At 43.0% G+C, this 18,025-nt stretch overlaps 2 long non-coding RNA genes across 2 annotated transcripts in view; one reads left to right on the top strand and one right to left on the bottom strand.

Annotated features, from left to right (window-relative positions):
- The window catches only part of LOC141983235 (uncharacterized), a 166,072-nt gene that overhangs the window by 28,134 nt on the left and 119,913 nt on the right, over positions 1-18,025 (top strand). The gene's annotated exons all lie outside the window — the stretch shown is intronic.
- Positions 1-18,025, bottom strand: part of LOC141983239 (uncharacterized) — a 171,887-nt gene that overhangs the window by 19,520 nt on the left and 134,342 nt on the right. The window lies entirely within an intron of this gene.

Below are 18,025 nucleotides of genomic sequence, written 5' to 3' on the forward strand. Positions count from 1 at the left end.
AAAAGAAAAAGGAGCCCTACAGATTTCAAAAGCCTTTGTAAAGCCAGGTTAACAAAATGGCGACCATGCCAAATCACCAGAGCAGCAGCAGCAACCCTCAACAAGTTAAGGTAAAGAGATGCAAAAGCCAACTCACTGAAAAAGATGATGAAAGGACAATATTCTGAGGGTGATTTCACAGGTGTATAAACTTGGCCTGGGGAAACCCTTAAAATATAGCTATTGGAATAAAGAGCAGTTTTGAATAATTTTGGGGTCAACAAGAAAATAAGTTGCTGTTATGATCCAGCATTCAGTAATTTGCAATAGCTGTACTAATACTGTAGCCCTGGTCAGCAGAAACATACAAATGAAAGGTTACAGGGATAATGGACAAAACGAGTTATTATTTATATCAACATGCAGTCAGGTAAAGAGGATTTAGGGCCAAATCCTTTCCTTGTGCCCAGTCTGAGCAACTGGACCAGATATGATGGAACTCTGCATGAGCAAGTCAGAAGAATTATCCTCCCTGCCCCATCTGCTGGAGCTTCTCTGCAGCTGTTTCTCCCCTCAGAGTAGGTGTGACAGACGCAATGCCCTCAGCGCACTCCCTCTACATATGAGAAGAAAGATTAAAGAACCCGCCCCTCTTCCCCCCTTTCTCCCAAGTCCCACCCTCACCTACATGGAGGCTGGGCTCTGTACTGAACACTTTGTGCGTGGCCTCAGCAAGTTCCACTCGTTGCTTCTGCACAACAGAATTGAACCAGTTCCATTGTGGGTGGAACCTTCCCTATAGTGGAGGTGGGGACCAGGCATGTCCTTTAAGGCTGATAAAACTATGAATGAACACTAAAGAAAATTAACCCAACAAAACACAAATTGCCCATAATGATGTCCTGAGTGTTGACTAATACATCCTCCATTATTGTTTACACCAACAGAAGCTGGCCCAATAAAAGGTATTAGCTCACCCACCTTGTCTCGCTAATATCCTGGGGACAACACAGCTACAACAACATGGCTAAATAACTTTGGGAGCACACATTCTGCATGAAGTAAATGTAACAGTGCACACGATGGCTTCCAGGAAACTGGTAGCATATGGAATCTTTTTGTTGTAGTAAAAACCTAACTAACATTGGTTATTTGGTCTCTTAAATATATTTCATAACAAACCAAAGTGTGGTCAAGCACTTAATTATTCATGAGGAAACTACATACTGTATCACTTTAACAAACAGGCTTGAAAGGACATGATTAGGGTATAACTTGCTTGTGTTGAAGGACATAAGGCCAAAGGCAAAGCAACTTTAGCTGCTTCTTTTTTTAAAAAAAAAAAGCACACTCATATCGGTTGTGCATTATCATCTACATCTTTTGCATTGAACAATGTATTCAGAATAGGCTTTTAATCTTTTTCATTATTTACTCTGAAAAATAGTTGAAAAAAGAGAAGGACAGAGTGGTGAAATGAACCTTTTCTGCTTACACACTTTTCCATTTTATACATTTGGCAAAACACAACCGTTGTAATGCCATGTTAGCTCAGTACTAGCAACAGATCCTTGCCTGAGATTACTGGAGAGTGAAGTCTACTGTTCTTCAGAAGAGATAAAACATGGATTGTCTCAAGGCATGCTCCCCAACCTGTCCTTCCAATGTGCCCCAATGATGATCTAACACGTGAGGGTAGCTTAGACTTTTAATTCAATACTTAACTTCTTTTCTGAGTCCACTAACAAGGGGTACCAACTGTGACTGTGTTTTTTGTGATATGGACACCTCTCTGTAAGGAAATGGATTGACACTGCCAATGTATTTCTCATCATTCACCAAACAGCTATTAGGGCCAACAAGTGACTAATATTGATTTTGTGCATCTCAACTTTTGGGTACCCAGCTTGGGACACCTTAAAGGGGGCCTGATTTTCAGAAAGCAGAGTAAACAGCATTTTCTGAAAACAAGGCCCCTTTAAGGTATATTGAGTTAGGCACCCAAAATTCCTTGTCACTTCTGAAAATTTAAGCCTAAATGATTAGGGGTGCCAGTCAGATCCAACCAGTGACCTAGAGGCTTTGTAGTCCATTACCAAGCTCCTGAGCCAGCCAGTCCCCAGACATGATTTTGTCTGGCTATAACTGTGCCATTAAATGACATCATGTTTTCAAGTGTAAATCTGCATGCTTTGAATCTACATTTTTCCTACTGGTGCACAGAAATGCTAGTGTTGAATAACTATTGGGCTGCTTCTCTGTGGTACAGGATGCACAGATTCTAAGTCAAATCCCCTTTATTGAGGGTTATTAAGAGGTTTGTATTTTGCCTGAACTGCATACTTCTGCATCGTTACTTATGAACACAGTGATAACCTGTTCTGATTTATACGACTGAGTGAAGGCTGTTTACAGCCAGACACATGGCCCTGTTTAAAAGGGAAAATAATATTTCTCTGTTTCCTCCTCACAGCTACTGTGAAGTATTAGTAGCTTTGCAGTATTTGTGATCAGAGAATGGCTGAACCAAAGATCCAGATCAAAGCACCTCTAAAGTTTGGCGAGTTTGAAATCCGGATCCTGCTTATAGGCTGTCATAAATATAAAGGGAAGGGTAAACCCCTTTAAAATCCCTCCTGGCCAGAGGAAATCTCCTCTCACCTGTAAAGGGTTAAGAAGCTAAAGGTAACCTCGCTGGCACCTGACCAAAATGACCAATGAGGAGACAAGATACTTTCAAAAGCTGGGAGGAGGGAGAGAAACAAAGGGTCTGTGTGTCTGGCTATATTCTGTCTTTGCCGGGGATAGACCAGGAATGGAGTCTTAGAACTTTTAGTAAGTAATCTAGCTAGGTACGTGTTAGATTATGATTTCTTTAAATGGCTGAGAAAAGAATTGTGCTGAATAGAATAACTATTTCTGTCTGTGTATCTTTTTTGTAACTTAAGGTTTTGCCTAGAGGGGTTCTCTATGTTTTGAATCTAATTACCCTGTAAGGTATCTACCATCCTGATTTTACAGGGGGGATTTCTTATTTCTAATTACTTCTATTTTTATTAAAAGTCTTTTTGTAAGAAAACTGAATGCTTTTTCATTGTTCTCAGATCCAAGGGTTTGGGTCTGTGGTCACCTATGCAAATTGGTGAGGCTTTTTATCCAACATTTCCCAGGAAAGGGGGGGGGGTGCAAGTGTTGGGAGGATTGTTCATTGTTCTTAGGATCCAAGAGTCTGGGTCTGTAGTCACCTAGGCAAATTGGTGAGACTTTTTACCAAACCTTGTCCAGAAAGTGGGGTGCAAGGTTTTGGGAAGTATTTTGGGGGGAAAGACGTGTCCAAACAGCTCTTCCCCAGTAACCAGTATTTGTTTGGTGGTGGTAGCGGCCACTCCAAGGACAAAGGGTGGAATATTTTGTACCTTGGGGAAGTTTTGACCTAAGCTGGTAAAGATAAGCTTAGGAGGTTTTTCATGCAGGTCCCCACATCTGTACCCTAGAGTTCAGAGTGGGGGAGGAACCTTGACATAGGCATTTTACAATTTGGATCCCTCTACTGAGTATACTGTAATTCTCAGAGCTGAGAGTCACTTTGCAACACTACTAGGAACAAGCAGAGGATTCAGAGGACTTGGCAGTTTGTTTATGGTGCTGTGCTATTTACTTATCACCAAGTCTCATTAATTGTTTCCATCATACTTGAGGGCTTAAGTTTTGTCCTTTAACCTAAGCAAATGGAAATGGTACAGGAGATGGAAAATTCATTTGCATGCTGCATGCTCTTCATCTCTAAGCAGCTCTCTAGGGGACACGGTGCGACGGAACACTCTAGTGAATTGTTGTGCTCAATTGTCTGAATCACTTAGAAGTATTACTACCCTTCTGGAGGATTCATGGCCTGCCTGGGGAATTAATTTACATTCCACTGAATTTCTTTTAAAAAGACACTCTCCTCCTGAAGACACGTATAGACGTGGTGAAGCGTCAGTTGTATACCTACCTACAGCGAGAAACAGAAAAGCCTGAAACTTCCCTCTGGGCTGAATATACCCTTTCATAAGCTTACCTCACTCTGAGCTTCATTCTTCCACTGAAAAAGATGGAATAAATTATCTACAAGACAAAATGTAAGGAAATAATACAAAATATGGGCAATGGTGGAGCTCAAGACAACATTAATGGTCTCCTCCATGGGCTGAACTCCCTGCTGTCCTTCTTTTTATCACTATCAAAGCAGCAGTACCCAAGGGTGTGAAACCTGTGGCCTCCTTGGTTGCTGAAGTACCACTAAAGGTCCTGAGATTTTTAGTGGCAGCCCTGAGAGCTTGAGAAATGTCCAAAAAAGAAATGGGGCAGTCAATTTGATGTCAAAAGTCAGCTGTTAGGCAAATATGTCTCAGGGTCCTTTTCTGGGGAGGATGTTGGGCAGTGGCATCCACTGGGTTTGGTTGACAATCCCATAAAGCCCTCTTTTCTGGGGTCAGGTCGCCCTCAAGAGAGCACGCATGGAGGGTACCTCCTCCATGATCGGTGGAACTGGAATCAGAGGGCCAATGTTTCCTGGAGGGCTGTCATAAATATAAAGGGAAGGGTAAACCCCTTTGAAATCCCTCCTGGCCAGGGGAAAGCTCCTCTCACCTGTAAAGGGTTAAGAAGCTAAAGGTAACCTCGCTGGCACCTTACCAAAACGACCAATGAGGAGACAAGATACTTTCAAAAGCTGGGAGGAGGGAGAGAAACAAAGGGTCTGTGTGTCTGGCTATATTCTGTCTTTGCCGGGGATAGACCAGGAATGGAGTCTTAGAACTTTTAGTAAGTAATCTAGCTAGGTACGTGTTAGATTATGATTTCTTTAAATGGCTGAGAAAAGAACTGTGCTGAATAGAATAACTATTTCTGTCTGTGTATCTTTTTTGTAACTTAAGGTTTTGCCTAGAGGGGTTCTCTATGTTTTGAATCTAATTACCCTGTAAGGTATCTACCATCCTGATTTTACAGGGGGGATTTCTTATTTCTAATTACTTCTATTTTTATTAAAAGTCTTTTTGTAAGAAAACTGAATGCTTTTTCATTGTTCTCAGATCCAAGGGTTTGGGTCTGTGGTCACCTATGCAAATTGGTGAGGCTTTTTATCCAACATTTCCCAGGAAAGGGGGGGTGCAAGTGTTGGGAGGAATGTTCATTGTTCTTAAGATCCAAGGGTCTGGGTCTGTAGTCACCTAGGCAAATTGGTGAGGCTTTTTACCAAACCTTGTCCAGGAAGTGGGGTGCAAGGTTTTGGGAAGTATTTTGGGGGGAAAGACGTGTCCAAACAGCTCTTCCCCAGTAACCAGTATTAGTTTGGTGGTGGTAGCGGCCAATCCAAGGACAAAGGGTGGAATATTTTGTACCTTGGGGAAGTTTTGACCTAAGCTGGTAAAGACAAGCTTAGGAGGTTTTTCATGCAGGTCCCCACATCTGTACCCTAGAGTTCAGAGTGGGGAAGGAACCTTGACAAGGGCCTATTATTAATGGAACAGTAGTGGAACAGAGAATGTGGGGAGTCTGGCTGGAAGCAGCTCAGCCATATGAGCACAGGGTTTAATGAAGTTTCACTGGTTCAACTTAACCTGCATTTGGCCTCACACTTTGAGCTGTGAGTTCTCTGCCATGCAGTAGCTGGCAGTGTGAGCCAAGGAGCTCAGTCTGAAGCCGTGCCAGTGCCCTGGATTTTGCAGCACAAACCCAGCTCAGCAATGGATCTGGTAGAAGGCGTTTGAGCTGTACACAGACCTGGCCATGCAGGAGGACGACAACCGCAGGAAAGTAAAACTGTTACTTTACCTTATTGGGAAACAAGGCAGAGAGGCCTGCAGCACTCTGAAGCTCACCAGCACTTCAAACCTCACAGCAGTCCTAGGAGCCCTGGGGACCTATTGCATCCCAGAGCGGAACAAAACTGTGGAGCCGTTTGACTAGAGAGGATAAATTTTTGACTAGAGAGGATAAACCCCCTGTGTTACTGCCTTATGGACACTGGCTGCTACAGGCAATTTTGGGGACTTGACAGGACTTCCTGATTCTGGCGGGATAGGCTGTAGCAATTTGGAGCGGCTGCTTGTGGAAAGCAATCTCACATCAGACATGGGATGTGCAATGGAAACCACAAGAGAAAGGAAGAAAGCACTATGAGACACAGCATGCCCAGAAGTATATGTGGTGAGACAACAGCGAAGGAGAGAGGTGACCAGGATTCCCTACCCGTAATGAAAGCATTTACTGTGGGAGACAGCATGAATGGATAAAGGAGAAATGCCCTGCACTAGGACAACATTGCAAGGAATGTGGCAAGTTGAACCATTTTAGCAGTGTGTGCAAGAGCACAGGAAGGTCTGAGAAAGATGCAGTCAGACTTATACAAGAGAGGAAGAGCACATCAAATAGAGTGATGACATGATGATTCTCTCCAAGAGCATGTCATGTTCAGGCAGTCAGGATGTGTTATTTCTTGACTTTAGCAAAGCTTTTGATACGATCTCCCGAAGTATTCTTGCCAGCAAGTTAAAGAAGTATGGGCTGGATGAATGGACTATAAGGTGGATAGAAAGTTGGCTAGATTGTCGGGCTCAACGGGTAGTGGTCAATGGCTCCATGTCTAGTTGGCAGCTGGTATCAAGCAGAGTGCCCCAAGGGTTGGTCCTGTGGCCGGTTTTGTTCAAAATCTTCATTATGATCTGGAAGATGGAGTGGATTGCACCCTCAGCAAGTTTGCAGATGACACTAAACTGGGAGGAATGGTAGATATGCTGGAGGGTAGAGATAGGATCAGAGGGACCTGGACAAATTAGAGAACTGGGCCAAAAGAAATCTGATGAGGTTCAACAAGGACAAGTGCAGAGTCCTGCACTTGGGACGGAAGAATCCCATGCACTGCTACAGACTAGGGACCGAATGGCTAGGCAGCAGTTCTGCAGAAAAAGAATAGGGGTTACAGTGGATGAGAAGCTGGATATGAGTCAACAGTGTGCCCTTGTTGCCAAGAAGACTAACGGCATTTTGGGCTGTATAAGTAGGAGCATTGCCAGCAGATAGAGGGACATGATCATTCCCCTCTGTTCGGCACTTGTGAGGTCTCATCTGGAGTACTGTGTCCAGTTTTGGACCCCACACTACAAGAAGGGTGTGGAAAAATTGGAAAGAGTCCAGCGGAGGGCAACAAAAATGATTAGGGGGCTGGAGCACATGACTTATGAGGAGAAGCTGAGGGGACTGGGATTATTTAGTCTGCAGAAGAGAAGAATGAGGGGGGATTTGATAGCTGCTTTCAACTACCTGAAAGGGGGTTCCAAAGAGGATGGATCTAGGCTGTTCTCAATGGTGGGAGATGACAGAACAAGGAGCAATGGTCTCAAGATGCAGTGGGGCAGGTTTAGGTTGGATATTAGGAAAAACTTTTTCCACTAGGAAGGTGGTGAAGCACTGGAATGGGTTACTTAGGGAGATGGTGGAATCTCCTTCCTTAGAGGTTTTTAAGGTCAGGCTTGACAAAACCCTGGCTGGGATAATTTAGTTGGGGATTGGTCCTGCTTTGAGCAGGGGGATGGACTAGATGACCTCCTGAGGTCCTTTCCAACCCTAATATTCTATGATTCTATGATAGGAAAGCAACAAGGGACAATGTCAACTTCCATGCATGCAACAATGTTAACAGGAATATGCCCTCTGTCATTTTAGCTAGATAATGGGGCCTCATGTAATGTGATTCCTTAGGGTGAACTGAATTTGAAAACAGGTATTACAAAGAGCTGGCACAATCTAATAATGTACAATGAGAGCATAATGCAGTTCATAGCAAAATATGATCTCATAGTAACTAATCCAAAAAATAATAGATGGTACCAACTGAAGTTTGTGGCAGTGGATGGTTAGCACCACAAACCCCTGTTGGGGAACACAACCATACAAGCCATGGATTCGTCAGGATGCAGCCTCAGAATTTCATAGCTGTAATGCAAGAAGCAAAAGGGGGAGTCCCATGGATAATGGAGACAATTTTAAAGGTGTATGGGATTGGTTTCAAAGGCAATGATGCCTCAAAGGAAAGCTGTGACTGGAAGTAGACCTGACAGTGGAATCTGTGTGCTTACCACAAAGGAAAATTCCAGTGGTATGATGTAATGCAAGGAGCTCAAAATTCTGCAGAGTAGGGCTTTGATATCACCCGTAGAGGCCAGTACAGCCTGGGTAAGCAGCACTGTGGTGGTAAAGAAGCCATCAGGCAAATTACACATCTGCATAGACCAAAAGCAACTGTAAAAATGTCACTAGGCACCACCCATAATTTATGACATCTTGCTAGCACTTTCCAAGGCCAGAATCTTCATGATTTCTGATGTGAGGAATGGGTTTTGGAACATAAGCGTGGATAAAGAGTCCAGCATGCTGACGGCCTTTGCAACACTATTTGGTCACGACAGATGGCTGTACATGCCAATGGGCATAAGCCCAGCACCAAAGGTGTTTAGAGAAGATTCTCCCAAGCATTGGAAGGACTGCCTGGGGTTAAAATAATTGCAGACGATATCCTCATGGTAGGTGAAGGGAGTCATGATACCGAAGCCAAATGAGACCATGACAGAAAACTACAAGATTCCTACAGCAATGGATAGACAGGAACATAAATCTCAACCCAGAAAATATGTGACTCAGACAGCATAGGTGATGTACATTGGGACATCTGCTCGCAGCAGAGGGACTGAAAGCAGATCCCAACAAGATCAAGGCAGTCAGAGACACATCAGCTCCAGTGGATGTGAAAAGGGTGTATTACTTCATAGGAATCATAAATTTTCTGTCAAGTTCTGTCCACACCTGCTTGGAAAAGCAGAACCTATACTGCAGCTCACATGGCAGGATGCTGAGTGGGACTGGGAAGGGCCCCAACAACAAGCATTTGACATACTGAAACAAAGGATAACGGATGCCTCTGTCCAGAAGCACTACCAGCTGAGAGAGACGCTCACACTCCAGTATGATGCACTGTAGAAAGGACTGGGTGTAGCTCTTTTTCAGGAGCAGCCTGTTGTTTATGCTAGCAGAGCCCTGTCAGAGATGGAACAGGGGAATGTCGAAATAGAAAAAAGAGCTTCTGGATCTGGTATTCGGAGTGGAGCAAGTTCCATCAGCACACATATGGCCACCTTGGTATAGTGCAATCAGGCCACAGACACCTAGAGACAATGATAGCAAAGCCCCTTCTTAGGGCTTCAAAGAGATTGCATTGCTTGCTGATGCACCTCCAGTGCTACTAAGCAAAGACCAGATATTGTCCAGGACAAGTACTAATTAGTTGACGCCCTGTGCAGGGCTGTATACTCAACACCAACAGGTTGGGGGAAGGGGATCAGGACATAGTGCAGCATGTTAATGGATTCTATCTCCGAGTTTCAACAGAAAAGCTGACGGAAACCAAATAGGCTACGAAAAATGACAGCCAAGTAGGGGCAGTCAAGAGAGTGATACTAGCAGAGTGGCCAGAAGACAAAAGCCAAGTACCGGTAGGAGCAGAACCATATTTTCAAATTAAATATGAGCTGAATGTGCAGGATGGAATCAGATTTCAAGACCAGAGAGCTGTTGTCCTGCCTTATTACATAAGGATGTCACGCAAAAATAATATATGTTTCACACCGGGGCATTGACAGCTGTCTTGGACAGGCTTGAGAGTATGTTTATCAGCTGGGAATGAATACATAGCTCCATTCCTTGATAGACGGATTAGACACCTGACAGGCAAGTGCTAACCACCAGCAGAAAGAGACTTACTGCATAAGCTGGCCACCCATCCATGGGAAGAAGTTGGGGAGCAGACTTATTTACCTTTAGTGAAATAGTACTTGACTGGAAAATAGTATTTGGACTACTATTCAATTTTGTGGGAGATCGATGCCCTGCTTGATACAAGAAGGAAGTAATGGATTGGCAAATTGAAGGTCCACTTTGTGAGGTACGGCATTCCAGACACTATTCACTGACAATAGAGTCCAGTTTGCCTCAGAAGAATTGAAGGAATTTGCACGCAAGCAGGAGTTTGACCACCACACCTCCTCCCCAGCATACCCACAGAGTAACGGTAAGGTGGAATCAGCTGTGAAAACAGTAAGAGACCGTTACACATGGCTACTTCTTCTGGTTCAGACCCCTTATTAGTGTTTTTGACACACAGGAATTCCCCATAGGAGTGCCAAAACAGTCCAGCACAGCCACGGATGGGATGAAGGACACAGTGAGAGGAGACCTGCTGTAGTCAGAAGACTGGAGACTTCGCTGACAAAATAGCCAACAATCAGAGATAACAGGCACTGTAATACAACAGGTCAGCCCAAGACCTACCAGCCCTGGAGACAGGCACTCCTGTGAGGATCCAGCCATTAGACAGACACCAGAAGGAGTGGTCTACAAGAGTCAGGAGGAGCGCATAGCCATAAAAAGAGAATACGCAAGAAGGACAAGTGATCCAAACAAACAGGAAGCACTTACGAACCAGCAGACACAACACCAGAGAGAGCCTGCAGAGATCATCATAGAACAGAGAGATGGAGAACCATTTGGAGGCCAACCCCACTATTCTAAAACAAAATAAAATGATACCTATTCTATCTAGCCAGAGGTATGTCACTTTAGAACAGTCTCTCAAAATTCTACACACCCACGTGTCCTCGCAAGTATTTTTTTCCTTTGATTGACAAACAGAATATTTTTAATTTCTTCATTGTAATTGTTATTAATATAAAGGGGAGATGAGTAGATTTTGTGCCAGTGCTTGTACATTTGCAAGGCTGTTTTAAAATATAGTACCAGATGAAATGTCATGCAGTGTTTGAGATTATTCACAGTTAGGGATAGTTATTGTCTTTTGAAATTGCAGAGAGCTGGCCCAAAATAAATGCGTAGTTTTTCTGCAAAAAAAACATGACAAAAAAGTATTGGGGCAAGATAATGTCTGACAGAGATGAAATGGTATAGCTATGACTGACTGTGAGTCATTCATTCCTTGGGATCTCTCAGCTCTTTAGGAAATGACAGAAAGCCAGAAGATAGGCTTGAATGTTACCTTTTGCATATTTGACTTAGCTGAGAGATGTGAAACACCCTCTCCCTCACCACACTGCTACTGACCTTTAGGCCGACTGGGCAAAAAAGGTTCAGACCTTTGGCACATGTCTGCTTCTCTACAGGCAGAGTGGGGTGTGCCGGCCTCCTCACTGCCCACCCACCATATCTTTGGGCAAGCCAGTGAGGAGAGGTTCCTGGCCTCCTGCTGCTGTCACTGCAACTCTATGGGCAGTTTTGGACTCTCTACTCTCCCTGCTGGCAGCCCCTCCTGCTGTTCCTTAGGGGTGTTTTGTTTATAAAGTGTGAAGCTTAATGAAGTTTAAACTGAACAAGTCAAACTTTATTAAACCTTTGGCACTGCTCTGTCCATGTGGTTGAGTTGTTTCCAGCCTTACTCTCTGTGTTGTCCGTTTCACTGGTGATCCATGTAACAGTCATTTCAGGAAACACGGACAATCTGACTCCATTCCACTGATCATGATCCATCTTTCCTATTTTAAAAACATTTTAATATAAATATTAATACAAATAATTGATAGCCAGACTCTCACCCTGTGTCCCTTTGGCCAGAGGTTGCTAGTACACAGCTGCGTTGGAAGCTTGTCTTTACCACAGACTCAGCTGGTTACATAACCTTTGAGATAGTTTGATCTCCTCAACAGGTGACCACACTGGGAGAAACCTATCTCTGTCTCACATCATCTGATGCATTGTCTACACCGGGAGTAAGACCGCCTTGCTCCGGGGTGTGAATTATCCATGCTGCTGAGCAAGTTAGTTATACCTATATAAGTTCCTAGTATAGACCAAGGCTAGAGCAGAGAGGGACATATTTTCAAAATATTTAGGTATCTAAAGATGCAGATAGGCACCTAGGTGCTTCTGAAAATCCCACTGAATGTCTAACTCCCATGGGAGTTGAAATAATTCAAAATCAATGGGAGTTAGCAACTAGATGCTATTGGAAGATCCCACAAGGTGCCTATCTACATATATAGGCACCTAAATATCTTTAAAAATCTGGCCCTTAGGAGCTGTTGTGGGGCTTGTAGACCCTGTCACTCTTAGGAGAGGGGGGAAGGGAGTTATAGCCCAATGACTAAGTCCAAATGACCACCCTAAGCACCAGGGCAGTATGGCCTAATGGCTGGAGTCAAAAAGGTGGCCATCCCTTGCGGGGCCATGGGGCCTAGTGGCAAGAGAGGGAAGTGGGCCTCCACCCAGGGGTGGGTGGCAGCCGGGGTAGGAGGACCCAGACCCTCACTGCTCTACCAGGTCCCAATCCCGGGCCCTGATAGCGGCAAATGGATTTGCCACTAGGTCAGCAGGGATCTGTCCAAAACACACTGCTTTTGTCCCAGTTCCACAATGGGATCAATGTCTAGTTCCCCTAGGCTATTTTCTACCCTGTTTTCCAGTGCTGCCATCCACAGGTCTCCTGGGCCTCTGGCCTTTGGGGTCTGGGGCTCTGGAAAGCTGGCTTTTGGGATCTGGGGCTCTGGCACATGGCTTTTGGGGTCTGGGGTCTGGCAGCTCCTGGGAGAGAGCCTGCAATGTGTGTTCTCCTTCCTTGGAGGTCAAGGCAAACTGAGCTGGGCTGCTCCCTTTTATACTGAGGCTCTAGCATAGCTTCCTCTGCCCACAATATGGGGTTATCCCCTTCTTGTCCAGTGCGGGGCTGTTAAACCCCCTCACAGGAGCCTAAGTCCCATTGTCTTTCAATGAGACAGGCTCCTAAATGCCTAAGTGCCTTTTGAAAATGTGATGTACACTCCTAAGTCACATAGGTGCTTTTGAAAATGCTACCCAGGGCTCATTCTCCCATGGCCCTGTGCCATCATGATACTTCAATGAGGAACAAACTGGTGAGACTCCCTTCTTTAGGTCAGACATAAACATACTTCAAATAATGATATTCCCATATAGTAAGATATTCGCTGTAATACCAGATAAGAAAATTTCTAAGGATTTCAGTATGGATCTAATGCTCTTCTCACTGTACACTAAATCCATCCCATTGAAGCCAGTGAATAACTTCGGTCAGTCATGAAATCAATGAGTTGCACCAGTGTAACTGAAAACAGATTTGGAATCAATGACGAACTATGTATTTATTTATTTATAAAAACTAGAATGTGGCATCTTAAATTAACCCAATGCTAAGAGCTAGCCTCAGATATTGCGTGAAATTAACTGTTGATTGAAAGGTGGAAGCATGCCTCTGCGAGGCACTCCCACCGTCAGATCTACAAAATAAAATCATAACGAATGAAACAGGGAACAACTTGGTAGAAATTTGGCAACCCATGGTATATCCAGACCAGCTGAAAAATTCTTTTCTAACTATGACATTCTTTTTCTTAGTTTTCAGAATTGCTTCAGCTAATCAATTATTTATCTTGTATACTTTGAACACAAACTATCTGTTCTAAATCTCTACATTGCAAGTGTTTCAGATGATCCTATTTGCTATTTCATATTAATCTCTTCCTGCATCTCCTTCATATCCCAGTCTTCAGCCCTCTCTGGCTCAGAGAGCCAGCAGGCACCTGCCTCTGTTCCTCTCAGCCTTCAGCCTTTTCCAGTCCTCTCTGGCCTCCCATTACCTGCCTTCCACTTTCAGCAGCCTGGTCTGGTTCCACTCTCACTGCTCCCCACATCAGGGTCATCCCCTCCCTGAAGCTCTCAGCCCAGCTCTGCGCTTCTTCTGAGTAGTCTTTCCCCGTTTAGGACTGTGGACTCATAATTCTGAATTCTCTCTCCCTATAGGCTATCTCATTTACAACTCTCAAGGGAAGCCCTATCCTCCTCATTACACCAAACTAGGGAGCACCTGGACTGGAGCAGGAGAACTGGGCATGGTTTCGTTTAAGGAGACAGTTCCACTGTTACACATTTCTACGAGTAATGGCAGGTGCTCCAGAGGGAATGAACAGAACAGGTAATCATCAAGTGATCCATTCCCTGTCACCCATACCCAGCTTCTGGCAAACAGAGGCTATGGACACCATCCCTGCTCATCCTGGCTAATAGCCATTGATGGACCTATCCTCCATGAATTTATCTAGTTCTTTTTTGAACCTTGTTATAGTCTTGGCCCTCACAACATCCTCTGGCAAAGAGTTCCACAGGTTGATTGTGTGCTGTGTGAAAAAATACTTCCTTTTGTTTGTTTTAAACCTGCTGCCTATTAAGTTCATTTGTTGCCCCTAGTTCTTGTGTTATGAGAAGGCGTAAATAACACTTCCTTATTTTACTTTCTCCGCACCAGTCATGACTTTATAGACCTCTATCATATCCCCTCCCCCTTATTTGTCTCTTTTACAAGCTGAAAAGTCCCAGTCTTATTAATCTCTCCTCATATGGATGCCATTCCATACCCCTAATCATTTTTGTTGCCCTTTTCTGAACCTTTTCCAGTCCCAATACATCTTTTTTAAGATGAGGCAACCACATCTGCATGCAGTATTCAAGATGTGGGCGTACCATGGGTTTATATAGAGGCATTATGATATTTTCTCTCATTATCTATGCCTTTCTTAATGATTTCCAACATTCTGTTCACTTTTTTGAGTGCCACTTCACATTGAGTGGATGTTTTCAGAGAACTATCCACAATGACTCCAACAGCTCTTTCTTGAGTGGTAACAGCTAATTTAGACCCCATCATTTTATATGTATAGTTGGGATTATGTTTTCCAATGTGCATTACTTTGCATTTATCAACATTGAATTTCATTTTCCATTTTCTTGCCCAGTCACCCAGTTTTGTGAGATCCTTTTTGTGAGCTCTTCACAGTCTGCTTAGGACTTACCTATCTTGTGCAGTTTTGTAACATCTTCAAATTTTACTCCTTTTTCCAGATCATTTATGAATATGTTGAATAGGACTGGTCATAGTACAGACCCTGGGGGACACCACTCTCTCCATTCTGAAAACTGACCATTTATTCCTACCCTTTTTTCCTATCTTTTAACCAGTTACCGATCCATGAGAGAACCTTCCCTCTTATCCCATGACAGCTTAGTTTGCTTAAGAGCCTTTGGTGAGTGACCTTGTCAAAGGCTTTCTGAAAATCTAAGTATACTGTATCCACTGGTTCCCCCTTCTCCACATGCTTGTGGACCCCCTCAAACAATTCTAGCAGATTGGTGAGGCATGATTTTCCTTTAAAAAAAACATGTCGACTCTTCCCCAACAAATTATGTTCATCTGTGTGTCTGACAATTCTGTCCTTTACTATAATTTCAACCAGTTTTCCCAGTACCAAAGTCAGGTTGTAATTGCCAGGATCAGTTCTGGAGCCCTTTTTAAAAATTGGCATCACATTAGCTATCCTCCAGTCGTTTGGTACAGAAGCTGGTTTAAATAATAGGTTACAAACCACAGTTAGTAGTTCTGCAATTTCACATTTGAGTTCCTTCATAACTCTTGGGTGAATACCCTCTGGTCCTGGTGACTTATTACTGTTTAATTTATCAATTTGTTCCAAAACCTCCTCTAATGACACTTCAATCTGGGACAGTTCTTCAGATTTGTCACCTAAAAAGAATGGCTCAGGTTTGGGAATCTCCTTCACATCCTCAGTTGTGAAGACAGATGCAAAGAATTGCTTTAGTTTCTCCACAATGGCCTTATCATCCTTGAGTGCTCCTTTAGCATCTCGACCATCTAGTGCCTCATTGGTTGTTTAACAGGTTTCCTGCTTCTGATGTACTTAAATTTTTTTTTGCTATTACTTTTTGAGGGCACGTTTTTGGTTCTCTTACTCTGTTTTTTAATTGGGTGTATAAATTTAAATTGAGCCTCTATTATGGTGTCTTTAAAAAATTTCCATGCAGCTTGCAGGGATTTCACTTTTGGCACTGTACCTTTTAATTTCTGTTTAACTGTTATTAGCTATTGTGATATTTTTTATGAAATTTCACTCATGTCTTACAGCTGAGCTCCCAATTAGGGTAAATTTGTAGGCCCAATTATTACAATAGAGCTCATGTTCAGTTGGTAATCCCTACAACCTTTTCAGAGTCCCTGTCTTCCAAGATACAGCCCCTCTCCCCATCCAGTAAGGGTGATCTATACTCTTTGTTCCTACATGTATGACTTTGCATTTGGTCACATTAAAACAAATGTTGTTCAAATAAGCAGAGTTTACCAAGTGATCCAGGTTACTCTGAAGAAATGACTGGTCCTTTTCATTATCTAGCACTCCATCAATTTCTGTGTCATCTGCAAACTTCACCATCAGTGACTTATGTTTTCTTCCAGATCATTGAATAAAGATATTTAATAGTACTGGGACAAGTGGGGATCCGTGTGGGACCTGACTAGTAACACCCTTATTGGAGGACGATTCCATATTTACCGTTACTTTTTCTGAGATCTATCATTGAGCCAGTTTATCGATTTAATATGGGCTACATTAATTTTGTATATTGCTATTTTTTCAAATCATGTAATACTAGGTCAAATGCCTTTTAGAAGTCTGAGCATAGTATGTCAATGTTTTTGTGAAGTAACAGCCTGCTGCTCTACACCCTCTCTGTCAATTAGTGAATTCATTCATGTGAGATGGAGAGAAAAATATGGCCCTTGAAGCTCAAATTACAATTGTAACTCATTAGGCTTTTTGTCAAAGCAGTAAACAGGCACAATGGAAACAAAACTAGAGTGAAATATAAAAATCAAAAGATAGGGTGCTGAAAAAGAAGGCCATCAAATACAATCACTATTCTTTTTAATCAAATGATTTTGTAAGGTTGTTTAGCCAGAAAGGCAGACAATTTCTGTGATTTAAAAAAAAAAGAGCTATCTATCTGTGTAGCACTAGAAACCAGTACAGAGGAAGATTTATGTCAAGTATGAGGAATGTAATGAAAAAAACAGAGGTACCGGAGACAAAGCAGAGGGAAATTTGTCATTACAAAAGCTCAAACAAGAAAAACATAATGAATCAATTACACATTAACAGACGTGTTTACCAAAATTCTTTTGCAAATGTCCCATGTGCACCATTGGTTGGTTGGACTCATTTGTTTTTATCAGGAAATGGGTTTGAACCAGTTCAGATAAAGCAAGGACAGATTCTCAAACTGATCTTATTTGGAGGTTCTATTGTGATTAGGTAGCTTTTGTGAAATAAATGTACACACTCAGCTTTGGATGGTTTACACCTGAAACTGTATATCAGGGTCAAGTTTGTTTGAAACCAAGCCCACACCTGCCTAAAGTTTCACAGGGTTTGGTGAGCTTTGCCCCAGTTTGGGGGTTTTTAATGGAAAGTCTTTTGCATTTCATCACAAGTTTTGCACAGTTGCAATCCTACGGATATTTCTACACTTAACCCACTGCAGCTGTGCTGCTGTTGTGCTTCAGTGTAGACACTTCCTATGCTGATGGGAAGGGGTCTCCCATCAGTGTAACTAATCCACCTCCCCAAGAGCCAGTAGCTAGGTCGAATGAAGAATTCTTCCCTTGACATAGCACTGTCTACACCGGGTGTTAGGTTGGCATAGCTACATCTTTCAGGGGTGATTTCATAGCTATGCCGATGAAATTCTCAGTGTAGACCAGCCCTGAGTCTTTAGAGTTTCTTCTCCTCCATATCTTGTCTCTCATTCAATCTGAATTTTAATAATTAAATTAAATTTTATTTGAATTTTTACTTGTAGTATTCCTTTTACTTGTTATCTGCAGTCCCACCACCTTGTTACACTGCAGCAGCATGAGAGAATGATTTATTATCAGTGATTGTATGTCAAGTAGGCACTCTAATGCATAATAGACAAAAAGTACTAGTGCAGACATATCACTCATATATAGCTCCCAAAGAGTAAGTTGTCAGCTCACACTGTAAGGCCCAACAGTTCTTGAACTGAGGCCTGGAGAGCTGCCAGGCAGCAAACACCTCCACAGGCCAACCAGCTGCAGTGGTAGTCAATTTGTGCTCCACTACCC

Source organism: Natator depressus, chromosome 1, assembly GCF_965152275.1.
Source record: "Natator depressus isolate rNatDep1 chromosome 1, rNatDep2.hap1, whole genome shotgun sequence".
In the NCBI taxonomy this organism is placed as follows: Eukaryota; Metazoa; Chordata; order Testudines; family Cheloniidae; genus Natator; species Natator depressus.